The sequence below is a fragment of the Dromiciops gliroides genome, chromosome 2 (genome assembly GCF_019393635.1).
Source record: "Dromiciops gliroides isolate mDroGli1 chromosome 2, mDroGli1.pri, whole genome shotgun sequence".
NCBI lineage: Eukaryota > Metazoa > Chordata > Mammalia > Microbiotheria > Microbiotheriidae > Dromiciops > Dromiciops gliroides.
In genome coordinates this window covers 354264231-354281569 of record NC_057862.1, presented here as the reverse complement: position 1 = coordinate 354281569, position 17339 = coordinate 354264231, and the positions used below count along the sequence as shown (strand labels likewise).

Below are 17339 nucleotides of genomic sequence, written 5' to 3'. Positions count from 1 at the left end.
TTACAAAAAATAAATATCGGGGCAGCTAGGTGGTGCAGTAGATAAAGCACCGGCCCTGGATTCAGAAGGTCCTGAGTTCAAATCCGACCTAAGACACTTGACACTTACTAGCTGTGTGGCCCTGGGCAAGTCACTTAACACTCATTGCCCCGCAAAAATGAATAAATAAATAAATAAAAATAAGTAAACAAATAAATAAATGTCATGAGCAAAATAAAGGAGAACTTAAGGCAACCTTGATGAAATTAAGTACTCATTAATGCTATGGGAAGATTATGGGCCCCGGTTACCCCGAAAGTTGTCTGGGGAGGTCAAGGAACCTTTTCCTTGAAACCTCAGGAGTTTTCCCTTGAAATCAAGGAGGCCTCTCCTTGAGTTCAATCAAGGACATACGTACTCCAGGACACCTCCTTCCCCCATTCCAGCCCTCTTAACCATTTGGATGAGGTAATCCTGTCGGGAATGACTACACCAGGAGAAGACCACCTGGAACCACCCACCAGCAGACTGCTCGGACCCACCAGGATGGAGTTAACGTTAACGCCCATCCCAAGATTGCTCCAGACCCATCATCACCTACCTCAGCCCACCACCAGAGCACCCCTATCCCATCACCCAATAAGGGACATTCTTACCCATGCCATCTGAACCCTATAAAAGGGTGCTCCCCAAGTTAGTCAGGGAGGAAAGTGTTTTGTTTCTCCAAAACCTTCCTCCTGGCCAGTTTCTCTTGGACCCCAATAAACCTGTTCTTTTATTCCTAAATAGGACTTGTGCGAGAGTAATTCTTTACAGAGGCATCCTAAGGACCCACGTGCTTTCTCCCCATATCATTTTGGCACCCCTTACCCCATTTTTTCCCCATGACATTACTGTCTAACCTGAGAACAAAATATCTTTTGAAGTCAATATAAGTGGAGAATGCTCAAAGGATCAAGGCCCATTGCTAATTATCACTGACCAATCAGAAAACAATTGCAGTAGAGGCGTAGGGGAAGAAAATAGTTGACATTTGGCTGAAGAGTCATATATCAGGAGAGACATTGGGGGGGGGTGTATTAGTAGATCATATAGTCATAAAATCCTATGATCCCAGGCCCAGGAATACAACATCTCTGTAGAAAAAATTAATTTCAAGTACAAAGAGGTATTTAAAAATAAATGAGGTTGGAAGGACTTGCATGAACAGATGATGAGTGAGATGAGCAGAACCAGGAGAACATTGTACACAGTATCATCAACATCATGTGTTGATCAACTGTGATAGACTTGATTCTTCTCAGCAATACAATGGTACAAGATAGTTCCAAAGGACTCATGATGGAAAAGGCTCTCCAAATCCAGAAAAAAAAAAGAACTGTGGAATATGGATGCAGATAGAATCATACTATTTCTTTGGGTTTTGATGCTGCTGTTTTTCTTTTTTGAGGTTTTTCCTTTTTGTTCTGATTCTTCTCTTATAACATGACTAATGCAGAAATATGTTTAATGTTATTGTACATATATAACCTATATTGGATTACTTGCTGTCTTGGGGGGGGAGGGGGGGAGGGAGAAAAATTTGAAACTAGAATTCTTATAAAAACAAGTGTTGAAAACTGTCAATACATGTGACTGGAAAATAAAATACTTTTATAATTAAAAAAGAAAGTGAGGTCCTGGCCAAAAAGAAAGGCAAGTCACTACTCAACACATAATATGGGAAAAGATTTACCATAGTACACAGCCTTAATGCAGATCAGAATACTTTCCAGTAGCCAATCCTAAAACAGGCAACAAGCAAATATGCTGAAAATACTCAGCACAAGCCAATATAAAATATTTGCATTTTGAGTAAAAAAAAAATTTTAACCAATATTTGTACTGATTACTACATTCAAAGCTACAGGTTTCTGGAAGCTAGTATTTATTTTTCTGCTATAATTTCAGCAAAGGGATGTACAAGTAAAAACTATGCCCAGGAAATGTACTGTTACTGGCTAGCAGCTTCTCCTTCCTTCTCATACTCTCCCCAGCAATAAGAGCTACACATCCATCTTTATCATGTCATTTCTCTCTTCAAAAATCAGTGATCTCTACTACCTATTGAGTAAAGTTAAAATACCTTTCCTTGGCATGTAAGACCCTCCACAATCTGAATAATCTTACCTTTTCCTCCTTATTTCATAACTCCCTATCATTATTTTCTGGTTCTCCAAACATACTCTGTGTTATTGTTCTGTTTCCACGCATTTGTTCATACTACACTGTTCTGGGTAACTAACATGTCTTCCAGCCCCTCCTTGCCCTGATGAATTTAAACTCATCCTACTCAACTGAAATGCTGCATCCTCCAGAAAGCTTTCTGTGATGACATAGTGATGACTTTCCGCCTTACGAAGCATGTTTACAGCTCAGTCCTCTATCATGAAAACTTGTCCACATCTTATTCCACTACTACATCACAAGACCCATTAAGGCAAGGGTCCCTGTGTCATCAAAACATCTATCCTTCAATACCTATACTCTAAGTAGAGAAACAGCAAACAACTTTACTTCAGACACTGGCTTTAAATTCTTCCCTACATTTGTCTTCTAAAGAATCATAAATAAGAAAAATCAACAAATAAGTTTTCATTGTTCTCATGAATGTTTCTCATGAATGCTATAGTTAAGTATCCAGAATGGGGCCACTCTTTCTCTACATCCCTATAGATTTTCAGTCACTCCCATACTCAATAACACCTCAACCAAATGATAAAACAACAAAGTCAAAAAGCAGACAATTCTGTTACCCACAATCAGCTTTAGTGAGACCTAAACCTAAAGACCTGAGAATAGATTATTCAATTTAGTATAAAATTTGTTTTGTTCTGGGGTGTGAGGTTTTTTTATTTAGGGGGAAGTGAGAAGAGAGGTAAATTTCATGAAAAAGACCTGAGGCAAGAATAGGGCCAAGGTAGCTGGGTTTCTCTCCTCTCTTTACTCCAACTATTTCTGTTTGTTTTTGTTTTTGGCTGGGCAATGAGGGTTAAGTGACTTGCCCAGGGTCACACAGCTAGTAAGTGTCAAATGTCTGAGGCCAGATTTGAACTCTGAATCCAGGGCCAGTGCTTTATTCACTGTGCCACCTAGCTGCCCCCTACTCCAACTATTTCTGAATTGCAGAGCTATTGGGATGTTGGTCCCTTCTGTCTTTATAGAATTGCTACAAAGCCCAATGGCTGGCCTGGGCATATATCTTCCCTTTCTTTCCTCATATTCTCCAAAAGGACACTAGATTTTTTAAAAAGAATCTTAGCAAACTCGGGGGAATAAGATTTTTTTTAAAAAAATTTTTAAACACAAAATTGATCTAATCAAAATTGGACTGCATAATAGGTTTCTAAGTTAACTTGCTTTTGACCTGTCTCTTCCATGTGGCCAACCATCATGCTGTATCTTAGAAGACAGATTCGTGCTTCTTCCTAGCTCTGACACAAGTATCTTTCCCATTTCCTGTACATTTCCAAGTTTTCTCTTTTGGGGTCAGTGCTTAGAGCCACCATTAGGCAAGATTCAACTCACTGACCCAGGTTCAGCCTGATGAGTCCCAGGACAGAAATATTCACCCCAAAATCCACGGCAAGTTTATAGGGCATGTAAGTACTTCGATATTTCACACTTCAAGAGTGTGATTTCATTACTGTGCTAAAGAGGATACAAATACAAAGAATCAAACAATTACTGATCACAATGAGCTCACATTCTAATTGGGATCTCCCCATTAGACAAAAATACATTAAAATGCGTCTCGTAAGTATAGTTAATACAAAGTAGTTAAATACAAGATAGTTTGGAAAGGAGGGCACTATCAGTTTCAAGACTCAGGATTCGTATAGAAGATGGTAATTCCACTGCTTCTTAAAGGAAGAGAGAAACTCTGAGCTGGAGGTAAGGAGGAATGGAATAGACATTCCAGGAATGGGAGACAACTAACCCAAAGGGCAAGTGAGATGAAGTGAAGTGAATGAGGAACAGGGAGAAGGATAGTTTGGCTGGATCTCCAAGTGTGGAAGAGGGAGTAATGTCCACTGAGGCTAGAAGGTAAGTTGGGAACAAGTTGTATAGGGCTTTAAAAACTAAACAGGAATTTGCATTTTATCTTAGAGGCAAAAGAAAGCCACTCTAGCTGCTTGAATTATGGAGTCACCTCGAAAATCTGCAGGTAAGGAAATTAAATTACTTTAGCAGCAGTATGTAGAATACTCAAAAGTAGTGAGAGACTTCAGGCATGGAGAACAATTAAGAGGCCATTTTCATCATCTAAGTGACAGGTAATGATTACCTGAATTACCCTTATAGCTGAATGGGTCAGAAGTGAAATATGTTAAAGTCAAAATTTGACATAGGATTGGATACGGAAGGGAAAGTAAGGAGTACAGAATGTCAACACTGATCATTGTAGTACTCCTGACAGAAATAAGGAAATTTGAAAGAGTAAAGGGTTTCAAATGGAAAGATAATGAGTTCACTTTCAGTCATATTAAATTTCAGATGTCTCAGACACATCTCAGTTTGAAATGTCCAATTTGGCAACTGGCGATGTAAGATTAAAGCTCAGGGGAAAGACCTGGGCCTGGATATATAAATCCGTAAAATATCTACACATAGATGAGTTAAACCCATGGGAACTAATGATATCACTGAGATTATGAAGGGAGAATAAATAAAGAAGGTGTAGGGACAGAACCCTCTTTCATCAATTCTGATTATAACAAACACCCTAAGAATTGTGAAAGTTAATCCAGGGGCAGCCAAGTGGCACAGTGGATAAGAGCACTGGCCCTGTATTCAGGAGGACCTGAGTTCAAATCCAGCCTGTGTGACCTTGGGCAAGTCACTTTGGGGGGGGGGGGTAAGGCAACTGGGGTCAAGTGACTTGCCCAGGGTCACACAGCTAGTAAGTATCAAGTGTCTGAGGTCGGATTTGAACTCAGGTCCTTCTGAATCCAGGGCTAGTGCTCTATCCACTGTGCCACCTAGCTGCCCCCTGGGCAAGTCACTTAACCCCAAATGCCTTGTGAAAAAAAAAAAAAGAAAAAAGTCACACCTAAGAATTGTGAGAGTTTCTGTGGCAGAAACAAGGATTACCTTGAATCCAACATGGTGATAAGCATTCCTGAACCAGCCAAGCTAGACCTTAGATGACAGGCCAGTTTGTTACTGGGCACAATTCCAAAGCCTTTACAGCTTGGAAAGGTCTGTCAGAAAATTGTGTTCCATGGTGAAGCCTAAGAGAATTCTTTACATTAAATATCTGTGATGCTTAAGACATATAGACAATTAACATATTAGATAAGACCAAACACCATTTCCTAATAGAGAAGTAAATAAAGGATATAAACAGTTCTCAAAAGAATTACAAACTATGAAAGATTTACAAATCACTAGTAAATAAAAATGAGAAAACTAAGGTTTCATTTCACTTCCAACAATTTGGTAAAGATAACTAGAGATGGGAATAGTCAATATTGGAAGGACAAAGGAAACACAGGCACACATTAACATACTATTAGCAAAGCATTAAATTGGTCTAACCATTTTGGAAATTTGGAATTATAATTTTTAAAAGTGACTAAAATGTCCCTTATAATCCCACTCTTAGGTATGTACTCCAAAGAAAGAAGTCAATGGTTAAAAATAAATGTCCCATATACACCAAAATATTTATAGCAATACTTTTTGCAGTAGGAAAAAAAAACTGGAAACAAAGTAGATGCCCACTGATTTTAGGAATGACTAAACTTATGGAACGGAATAAAGTACTAGTGCACTAAAGAAAACAATGTCTGTGAAGAACACAAAGACACATGAAAAGAGACACATGAATGGATGTAAAGTGAAGTTAAAAAGTCATTAAAGCAACTTAAAAGAAAATGCACAGGAGAGAGCAGAAAGAAATTCAGAAGGAAAGAAATAGGACAGCTTTAAAATTAACATGGTAAATTTATTGAACACTCTTTTTTAAAAAGCGAGCTATAGGGGCAGCTAGGTGTCGCAGTGGATAGATAGAGCACTGACCCTGGATTCAGGAGGACCTGAGTTCAAATCCGACCTCAGACACTTAACACATACTAGCTGTGTGACCTTGGGCAAGTCACTTAACCCCAACTGCCTCCAAAAAAAAAAAAAAGCAAGCTATACATAACAGATTCCTGGATTCACATAAAACAATTTTTTTTTCCTGTTCTACCATTTGGAAATGCCATTTTTGTTCTTTTGGTGCCTAAGTACTGAACAACAAAAAAAATTTAAGTAAAGCAGAACCAGGACAATAACATATATAATGATTACAACAATGTAAACTGAAACAACATAATTGAAACCAAATGCTGTGAAATTATAATGACAAAAATTAGTTCCAAAGAGCTTAAAAGAAGGCACAACCCTGATGATTCTTTGAAAAGGTGAAGGATTATGAATGTGGAATACTGGATATAATGTTGAACCTAGTTGATGTGTTTGGTTATTTTTGCTTAACTCTTTTCTTTCCTTTATTCTGTTATAAGGGATAGCTCTCTGGGATGATTAAGAAGAAAAGATACAATTGAAAATTAAATGGTTTTGTTTTGGATTGGAGGTGAGGCAATTGGGGTTAAGTGACTTGCCCAGGATCACACAGCTAGTAAGTGTCTCAGGCCAGATTTGAACTCAGGTCCTCCTGACTCCAGGGCGGGTGCTCTATCCACTGTACCACCTAACTGCCCCTAAATGGTACTTTAAAAAAAAAAAAAAGATGGGCCTTTTTTTGGGAAATAAGCTTGAGGTCATTAAAAACATTGAGCATTTTCCCAAAGGCAATCCAACCCACTAGGCTCCCATACAACTCTGGGCCTATGGCACTGGGCTATTTACAATGTCTATCCTAGACATATATGTAGTAATGAAAAAGTTCTATGTATACCTAATTGCATATCATAGCATGAACAAAATGTCATTCTTCAATCATTTTTTTTCCTGTGTAGATATTTAGACCAAATTCTTTTGAGTGATTATGAATAATCTTCAGGAAAATACAATGTTCTAGAGCTGATGTAAACAGCACAATGTCATCTTTAAACTGGAGAAAATGGAGCTTGTCATTAAACTATAAGGAACTGTCTTCAACTTGGACTTTGCACAGAACCTTCTCCATAATACTGAGAAATACCTTTGGTGAGCACGTGTCCCTTAAAGGCAGTCAGGTGGTACAATGGGTAGAGTGCTGGACTTGGAGTTAGGACAACAAGTTCAAATTCAACCTCAGAGATACTTACCTACTGTGTGACTCTAGACACTTTACCTCTCAGTCTCAGTTCCCTCGTCTGCAAAATGGGGAAAATAGTAGTATTTACCACACAGGGCTGTTGTGAGGATCAAATGAAATAACATGTGAAGCAAGCAATTAATAAGTGTAATTGTTATGGTAATATCAAAAAAGTTCTAATGAGGTTGATTATAGTTATGTGATGAAATATCTTTTAAGGTATCCTTAAATGATATTGGCATGTATATGGAAAACACTTCATTGGAAAGGAACCTTTAAGGCAGTATTTATTTGCTCTACTGAATCAACTGTTTTTTATAATCAACAAGCCATATGTATGCTGCTGTCTAGTATTCTCTACACTCTTCAATCAGCTGTGTTATTGTGAGGATTTGGTCTGTGAAATATTACCTGAAAACCTTGCCTGTCCCTTTCTAATGCCCTAATCAGGAAAGAATTAATATATGCCTCATAAAATTTTATATGAATGATAAAGGGAAGGAGGAGGGAACTGTGCCTTAAGCTCTTTACAAATGTTTTCATTTGATTCTCACAACCACCCTAAGAGTGAGGCTACTATTATGATCCTGATTTTTACAGCTGAGAAAACTGAGGCAAGTGAAAGGTAAGTGCCTTGCCAAGGGTTATACTGCTAGTATGTCTGAGATTGAATTTGAACTCATGTCTGTTTCACGTCAGCATTCTTTCCACGGTACCACCCAGCTGCCTCTTCAGAAGACATATGGATCAGCATCTGGTGATACTGTCACTTTTTTTGGGTGGCTTATAGTTCAAAAATTTTTTCCTCACCTCTGACATGCTCTCTTCTTTCATATGCATCAAAATGATCCCTCAGTGATCTCAAAATGACCCAGAATGAACTCATGTGTGCCTAGAGCCACTTATTCCATCTTTGTTTTCTTCAGTGTCATTTCTACTTCCTCAGATGGCAGACACAGACTGGGATATTAACTTTGCAGAGTTGAATATATCACCAAAATTTCTTTAAACTTATTTTTCCTTCTACTGATTCTTGCTTATTATTGTGAGATGACATTGCTCATAATTTTCTACCTTACTGTTGTGTAACATTTTACCAACAAGTTTATATCCTAAATTAATGTTATTCTTGCAACTGATGTTGTCAAATCAGTCTGTTTGGCAAATTCAAGTGTTTGTTGGCTGAAATGCTATGTCTTTGTTCTCCTTGATGTGGCAATGGATCTGTTTAAAACGTAAGAAAAATTGCTATAATTGATGTTGATCACCTTTTCTTCATTTCCCATTTTGGGGGCAGCTAGGTGGGGCAGTGGATAGAGCACTGGCCCTGGATTCAGAAGGACCTGACTTCAAATCCAGCCTCAGACACTTAACACTTGCTAGGTGTGTGACCCTGGGCAAGTCACTTAACTCCAATTGCCTCACCAAAAAAAAAAATTTTTTGTTTCCCATTTTTAAGTGTCAATATACTTAAAGAGGTTGTTAGAATTGCTTTCAATCAACACCATTATCTTCTCTTCTTTAATTCTAATTTTGTATTAATTTTGTCCTCTGTTCTAACAAGTTGATGGGTCTGACTGTATAGAAAGCTGATTCAGGAATAACTCCCACAACAGCAATAAACTGCTTCCTGTCTGTCAAAATCTAACCAATTTCAAGCTTTGTGGAAATATTTGGTCTTATTCTGGTAAAGTGCCTTCTGATTCTTTTCTCAAAGAAAGTACCATAAGCATAATGCTTTTTTGTATTCTACTGCTACTTTCAATTCTTTACTCATAAGTCATCACTCATAAAAGTTGATAACTCATAATGATATTTTCCAACTTTTTTTACCATCTTCCTAATGTCCTCCTTTGCACTTAAGACACCAAATATCAAACTATACACTGATCTTTTTTTTATCTGAACAGTTTTTATCAAGTTCTTCATAGAATTTCTTCATCTCCTCATTCTTGGAAAATGATGTCATATATAAGCTGCAATTATTTTAATAGTGGTCTTTTTGAAAATGTTATCATGAGCACTGTAAAGAAATCAATACGAGGGCTCTTGTTGAATTGAAATCTGAAAAGGATTTTAGAAATCCTTCAAAACAGCAATTGACCAAAAACGGTTCAAAAGGGAACATATTTTTGTTACTATTTTAAAAATTAAATGTACAATTTTAAATTAACAAGTTCACAGGTCATTTTTCAATGAACTTAGAAATCAAACACGTTCAATATGTAAAGAACAAAAAAGGAACTGTTTATATGAGCCTGTGCCTCCCCCATCCTGTACTTATGAAAGTGATTTTTTTTTTACTCAAAGTACAAAATTGAAGAGGTACCATTGGAGACAGTTATATTCTGAAAGATGGGGATTAAAGGGGTAATGTTGTGGACTCTAAGCTCAATATTAGTTAGCAGTCTGATGCCAAAAAAGCTAATGCATTCTTTAAGCTGCTTTAAGAGGAGCTGTTTTCAGGAATAGGGAGATGATAGTCCCAAAATACAATGCCCTCATCATCCCATCCAGAGGACTGTGTTTTAACTCTAGAAACTATAGTTTAAGAATATTGATAAGCTAGAGTATACAAAGAAAAGATGATGGATCTAGAGCATATCACATGAGAACTGACTGAAGGAACTGCATATCATATTGAGTCCACAAAAGAGAAGACTCAAGAGGGACAGGATTGGCTTCAAGTACTTCAAAGTTGTCATGTGAAGAGGGATTAGAACTGTTGTGTTCATTATCTAATGCACTGTTTGTGGAGCTGTGAACTGATCCAACCATTCTGGAGACAAATTTGGAATTATGCCCAAAGGGCTATGGGACTGTACATACCCTTTGACCCAGAAATACCACTATTAGGTCTTTTCCCCAAAAAGATCATAAAAAAGGGAAAAGGACCCACACATACAAAAATATTTATAGCTGCTCTTTTTGTGGTGGCAAGGAATTGGAAATTATGGGGATGCCCATTAATTGGGGAATGGCTGAACAAGTTGTGGTATATTAATGTAATGGAATTCTATTGTGCTGTAAGAAATGATGAGCAGGCAGATTTCAGAGAAAGCAGCATGGACTTACTGATGCCCAGTGAGATGAGCAGAACCAGAAGAACATTGTACACAGTATCAACAGCATTGTGTGATGATCACCTGTGATAAACTTGATTCTTCTCAAGCAATACAATAGTCCAAGATAGTTCCAAGACTCATGATGGAAAATGCTCTCCAAATCCAGAAAAAAAAAACACACAAAACTATGGAATCTAGATGCAGATTAAACCATACTATTCCTACTTTTTTGAGGTTTTTCCCTTTTGTTCTGATTCTTCTTTCACAGCATGACTAATGCAGAAATATGTTTAATGTGATTGTACATATATAACCTCTTTTCCCCCTTTTTTGGGTGAGGCAATTGGGGTTAAGTGCTCAGGGTCACACAACTAATGTCAAATGTCTGAGACTGGATTTGAACCCAGGTCCTCCTGAATCCAGGGTTGGTGCTTTTTCCACTGCGCCACCTAGCTACCCCTGTACATATATAACCTATATCAGATTGCTTGATGTCTTGGGGAGGGAGGGAGAAAAATTTGAAACTAGAAATCTTATAAAAACAAATGTTGAAAACTATCTCTACATGTAACTAGAAAATAATAAAATACTTTTATGACAAAGAAAAAGAATTGTTGTTATATCCTTAACAATAAAGCCACAATGGGTCTCTTTCAGAGCCAGCCCAAAGGTATAACAGTTAAGACTTTTTGTGACTAGCTCAGTGAGTAAGGAGATTAAAACCACACCTTTTTCAATGCACCCCTGCTCCTCAGGGTTTGTCTTCCACTAGACCCTGATGTCATCGTTCTAGAGCTCATTTTAATATGGACCACCCTCAAGTTACACCAATCAATGGAATTGAATGACACTGACCAATTGACTTTGATCAGTGGGTAAAGAGCTGCCTCTATCAGAAGGAGGAAGAGGACTGGACCACAGGAGGCTTCCTCTCCTTCCTGGGACTCTCTTGAACTCTCCACAGGCCCTCTCCTTTCTCTCACTTGACCAAATACACTGAGTATGTAATTGTTTAGGCTGTGACTAGTGAAGTTAGGGAAATGCTACACGATCAACTGTTTACTAATATTTCATATACTTTAAAATACTTAATACCTAAACTGATGTAATAGCTATTCATTTATAATTTAGCTAAACCCAGCCTAGTTCCCTAATATTTTAAATAACACATAGAGGACCCTGACTACAACACTAAAGGATATAGATACAGAAAACCCCCAAAGAATTTGTAAGAGTTTAGAAGGGGGGAAAAGCAAAGAGAATGGTGTTATTGTTTAAGGTTACACATATCACTAAATAATAATTCATCAATTTCACACATGATCATTCTTTTATTTGAATTTGGTTCTGCCGATAGCTATAAAATTTGGAATAAAATTTTAAAATAATAAAGGTTTAGACAATGAATTCTAAGGTCCTGTCTATTTTTAAAATCCTATACATGAAAAAAGCTTTTATTAAGCAACTACTATATGCCAAGCCACTGCACTAAGCACTGGAGACAGTACCTGCTTTCAAGAAGCTCACACTCTTCTTTCAGGACACATTTGCACATAACAAACTAGTGAGCAATACTGGCCTATTTTTCTGTTTCTAACTTAGCAGCTTTTAAAATTTCCTTTCTGCAATCAATAGAAGGAGTCCCCAAGACTGTTTCCCCAAAATCTTTTCCAATTACCAATTTAGGAGAAAATTCACAATATTTTTTGAGAACTTTGTCTGGTTCCAGAGCTTTTAGAAATTAGTCTACTTCATGACTGGAGTGGGAAGTAGGGAAGAAAGTCTGATCCTTCCTCAACTTTTCCATTTCTTGCCTGCTATCAATAGTAGGTTCCTAAAACTGCATTCCCAGACCTTATCCAACTATTTAGGAGAGAATTTAAAATATTTTTTCTCCATAAAATAATATTCTGTAAATATTTTGTAAATTATTCTGTAATAAAATCTATAAAAGTTATCCATCCTTTGTTTCTCACTTATTTTTGTTTGTTTGTTTTCTTTTTGTGGGGCAATGAGGGTTAAGTGACTTGCCCAGGATCACCACAGCTAGTAAGTGTCAAGTGTCTGAGGCCAAATTTGAATTCCGGTCCTCCCGAATCCAAGGCCAGTGCTTTACCCACTGCGCCACCTAGCTGCCCCTCCACTTTGTTTCAAACAGAATCAATTGATATCACAGGGTGATGTTTTGATTTTCAGATGAATTAGATTTAAGTGAGGCAGAGTTGCATAAAGTGATCAGCCTCACTCTCTTCCAGAAACATCTAAGTCCAGTGGCAAGACAAAAGTCAGGATGACTGGAGATGGCTTTGGATGCAGTGGATAACCTTGGTTTCTTTCTGACCAAGCTCTAATTGTACTATAGTGCCTGCTTTAGCTATCTCTGTGGCCACTGAAAAACAATTGTTCTCAACTACTCATTCCTCCAGAGGGAGTCACATGGCTGGAGTAGATACCCCCCTCCCCCAACTTACTAACAGATTTGAGGCCTTAAATATCCTCAACCTGGTTTAACTCAACTGCAGAGACAGTTTTACTGGGGTGTGGCCATGGTGCACGCTACAGCTTCTTGGAGCCCCAGATGAATGGATGAGCACTGGATGAAAAGGGCTCAAGCAAGCCATCACATCAGAGCTGCTAATCTTCCCTGACCCACACATCCCTCTCAAAAAGATAATTTGATATCCATTCATAAAAGGAAGTCAAATGGAGTAGAAGTGGGGAAAATAAAGAATCTAAGCACTGACATCAGAATCTGTCTATGAGGTAGTTTTAAAAGTAGAACACATACATTTAGACCTAGTAATTTTCAACGGCCCTCAACAAAATTTTCTTTGATCCTTCTGTCTCCTACCTCCTGGCCCCACATCCCCTATACACCATGCCTGTGTTCTTTTGCTGTCATATAACTGTCCTAAGTGTTCATCCTCCAAACACCCAGGTTTGTATTTCCCCAAATTCACAATGCTCCAAAATTACCTTTCTTCTAATTCCTGTTCACACAATGGTATGGATCTCTGCTAGGTGTTAGATTATGAGGACATGGCATTATAGAATGAATACTAGATTTGAAATCAAACCCGAGACACAGGTCCTGGGTTCAAAACACATAATCTCTCGGTTTCCTTATAATGAAGGGTCACTAAATCCTAGTTTGTAAATAAACTAATTCACACTAAAATATGGGCAAATGAAAGGTCTAACCCTCTATTAGGGCTATGTGTATTTCAAAAGAACACAACCAAATAAATCCCTAGTTGGGAGAATATGCAGGGTGTCTTCTTGTGTCCCAACCATTTCTACTGATACCCCTTTTCTCACTTTCAATAGCACGGATCATTGTTGACACCTGGTCTATTATTCAGATGCACAGTACATATACTACAGGTAACAAGATATCATGTATACAACTCACAGCATTTTTAGTATTAGGTAATTCAGAAGAGCTATGTAGTACCACCCAAATATACCTAGTTCATCCTTTTGATTAAAGACTTAAGGGACAGGTCTCAAATCTCAACTGAGGAAGAAGCACTCTAAATTTCATCTAGGACACTGGATTTACTTTGCTGACTGAAAATGCTCATGTTTCTCATTTTCTGACAAGAAACCTGACAAGGGCAAAATAACATTGTTCTCTGTGGCTTTGCTTTTCACAATGGGAAAATACAGTCTTTCTAGTTGAGGGCTATAGTAGCAGAACTGGTATTACTTTCAAGGTCCCTTGGAAATGAATGAGTGAAAAAAATTGAGCACTTAATACGTGCCAAGCACCATTAAAACGTGCTGAAGAGACAGATACAAAACTGAAACAGCCCCTGCCATCAAAACCCTTACATTCTAATGGGGGAAGTAACACATATAAAGGAGTGATACCCAGGGTAGGGTGTCTTGGCCTAAGAAGCCACAGAGAAGGTAAGTAGAAACATAGGATAGTCTGATGATACTCTTTTTTTCTAGAAGCAATGGTAGTACCTTAGTAGTATTTCCATAATAAGGATTGGAGGAGGGGATAACGCCTAGATACAAGGGAGAAGGAATGGCTAACTGAACCCCAGAAAGGGAGTTCAAGAACTGAGTGGGACTAAGTGCTTCAGGGCATGGTCTCTGGAGGGCCAGTGGTACAATGGCTCAAAAATTCCAAGATGGCGAGAGAGAACTGTTGGAAACATAGCCCAGTAGGTCTTGGGCTAGTTATAGTAAGCTATATGAGTTTATGCCCACTGGGTTCACCAATCAGGACAGCTGGGTCTACGAACAGATACTGACCTGCATTCTGGCCCTTACACTAAGATTCACTCTCATTAGTTCCATTTAATTATGTGTTCCCAAAATCACTTGGGTCATTTACAACAGACTTTAGAAGCTTTCAACAAGATATTGCTCAATTAAAAACGAATTCTCTGGAAACTGATCTTCCATCACCAGATTTTTTTAATTGGAAAGAGATATTAATTTACTTTCTACTGAAGAAGAAAAACATACATTATGGAATCACACAAGGTTAAAGCTAGAGTAACCTCAGAAATTATCTAGTCCAAAATTTTCATTTCAAAGACTAAATTCTATAGTAATTGAGTACTTTATTGAAGCTTACGCAGTTAGTGGCAAAGCCTAAAACATTCCTCCAAACAAAATTCCAGTCCAATATTCTTTCTACTATGCTATCTTTTTTTTTTTTTAAGTGAGGCAATTGGGATTAAGTGACTTGCCCAGGGTCACACAGCTAGTAAGTGTTAAGTGTCTGAGGCCGGATTTGAACCCAGGTACTCCTGACTCCAGGGCCGGTGCTCTATCCACTGCGCTACCTAGCTGCCCCCTACTATGCTATCTTTAACCTCATTATTCCAGAATTCAGAGGCAATGGATGACAAAATATGGCCCTCTAACTACTGGTAATCTGTAAAAGATCATGAGGTAGTCCCTACGCTGCTTTAGACACATCACAGTAGGTTCTCCAATAATTTATCAACTGGTCTCAAGTACAAATCTCACAATCTATGATACACCATTATAGGTATCATACCATCTCACGGTAGCTTACCAAGACTGTTTTAGCTTAACTTCATAAGTGTGTTTTGTATTTTTCCAATGGCAAGTACAGTTAAGTGAAGCAGGTGGGTGGCCTTTTGTTTTGCCATGACATGAACCTTCTGAAAAACAGTGCATGACAGCAGCAGCAGAAACCCATCTATCCCATTCTATCCCCTTCTGTGTATGACCTTAAACCTCAGTTTAAAATGGACATTAAGAGCTGATCTCTTAAGAATTATCTGAACTTTCTTCAGGGGGCCTTTTAAGAAATTATAGAGTATCTCCAATCATAACATGACTGAAACAGTAAATATGGGGAAATTAAAATAGTTTCACAATATTAGTAACATGGGGGGGGGCATGGCAGTGGGAATAAAAGGGAAGTGCTAGAAGATATCAAGGTCCATAAAAAAGTGCTAGGAGATATTAAGGTCCATAAAGATCCTAATGAAAGAGAAAAGGTAGCCTGTTTTCCTCAAGAATTATAATACATCTTCCATTAAGTTGCTAGCTCAACAACTAACCTTTAATTTGTAATGCTTAACCACATTAGAAATAATGTTTTACGGCTTTATCCATCCTTCCCAAATACAACTCCATTACACCTGGGTCACTGTACTGTTTGTAGATAAGGAAGGCTTAGGGACTAGGGTATGCTTAGAAATGTTTAACAATCAGCTCTCCTAGAAAAAAGATTAATCTGTATTACTAATATTTTCTCCATCACTTTTTTTTTTTGCGGGGCAACAGGGGTTAAGTGACTTGCCCAAGGTCACACAACTAGTGTTAAGTGCCTGAGGCCAGATTTGAACTCAGGTCCTCCTGAATCCAGGGCCGGTGCTCTATCCACTGCGCCACCTAGCTGCCCTGATAATAATCTTTTTAAAAAAAACAAGCTATGTCCATTTTAAGTTCATATCCTTTGACCATTTTTGTCTACTGGGGTACGGCTCTTCATCATATATTTGGATCAATTCTCTATGTATCTTTAGTATTAGCCTTCTTTTTTCAATTCCACACTAGTTCTGCAGGCACTAATTCTAACATTTAGGATAGCAAAAAAGCCAAAACCTTAGAATTAAAGGATTTAGTAATATAAATAGACCCCAGATTTCATCCAGTCTATCCATATCACTTTACACATGTGGAAAGTGAAGCCAGTAGATAAGTGAAGTGACTTTTCCAGAGTCACATGTAATAAGAAACAAAGCTGAGACTAGAACACAGATAATCTGACACCAAATTCGTCACACTTTTCTACTACACCATACTGTTTTTGATTGCTAAGACCTGTGTTTGCTACAGATTAAGTTTTCAGTTTTCTTTTCCCATTGCATATACACACATTTATATAAATAATTTCATAAGATGGCTTTTAATTCCTGTTCCCTCTACCCCAATGATTGCCAAAGGTGTCAGTCAAAAAACCTCCCTTAATGCTCATTCTGTCCACAATTCTAAAACACTACCTTTTCTCTAGGATACCAGTCAATCATGACATAGTTTTTTATATATGTATCTGATGTAAAATTAATCACAGTTCCTCATACCTAACAAATACTTAACAAAAAATCTGTGAAATGGGGTGTAAAGGAGAAGAATGTTGGAATTTTCTCCAAAGCATTGTGACTCTGAGGAAGATGTGCTTTACCTTCTGATCTGCTGTAGTAAAAATAAGACAGGAATCACAAAGAAGCACAAAAACGTAGAATATAATTGTATAGTATACAAGGCAGGCTTTCAACAGATATTTGCTACATGCCTAATATACGTGGTAGAAAACTCAGCTGAATAAATTAAATGAAATGAATATAAGATGTTTTATATGTCATTAAGGGAAATACAAAAATGAATAAAAGTTACTACCTACAAGAGGCTTACAATCTGGTAGGAAGTACACATCTCTCCCCCAAAATATACTGAGAACTTATGTACATAAGGAACACAACCAGATGCTATAAGGTAATGTTTCCCAA

At 37.7% G+C, this 17339-nt stretch overlaps 1 protein-coding gene across 2 annotated transcripts in view; it reads right to left on the bottom strand.

Annotated features, from left to right (window-relative positions):
* The window catches only part of FAF2 (Fas associated factor family member 2), a 76174-nt gene that overhangs the window by 54700 nt on the left and 4135 nt on the right, over positions 1-17339 (bottom strand). The window lies entirely within an intron of this gene.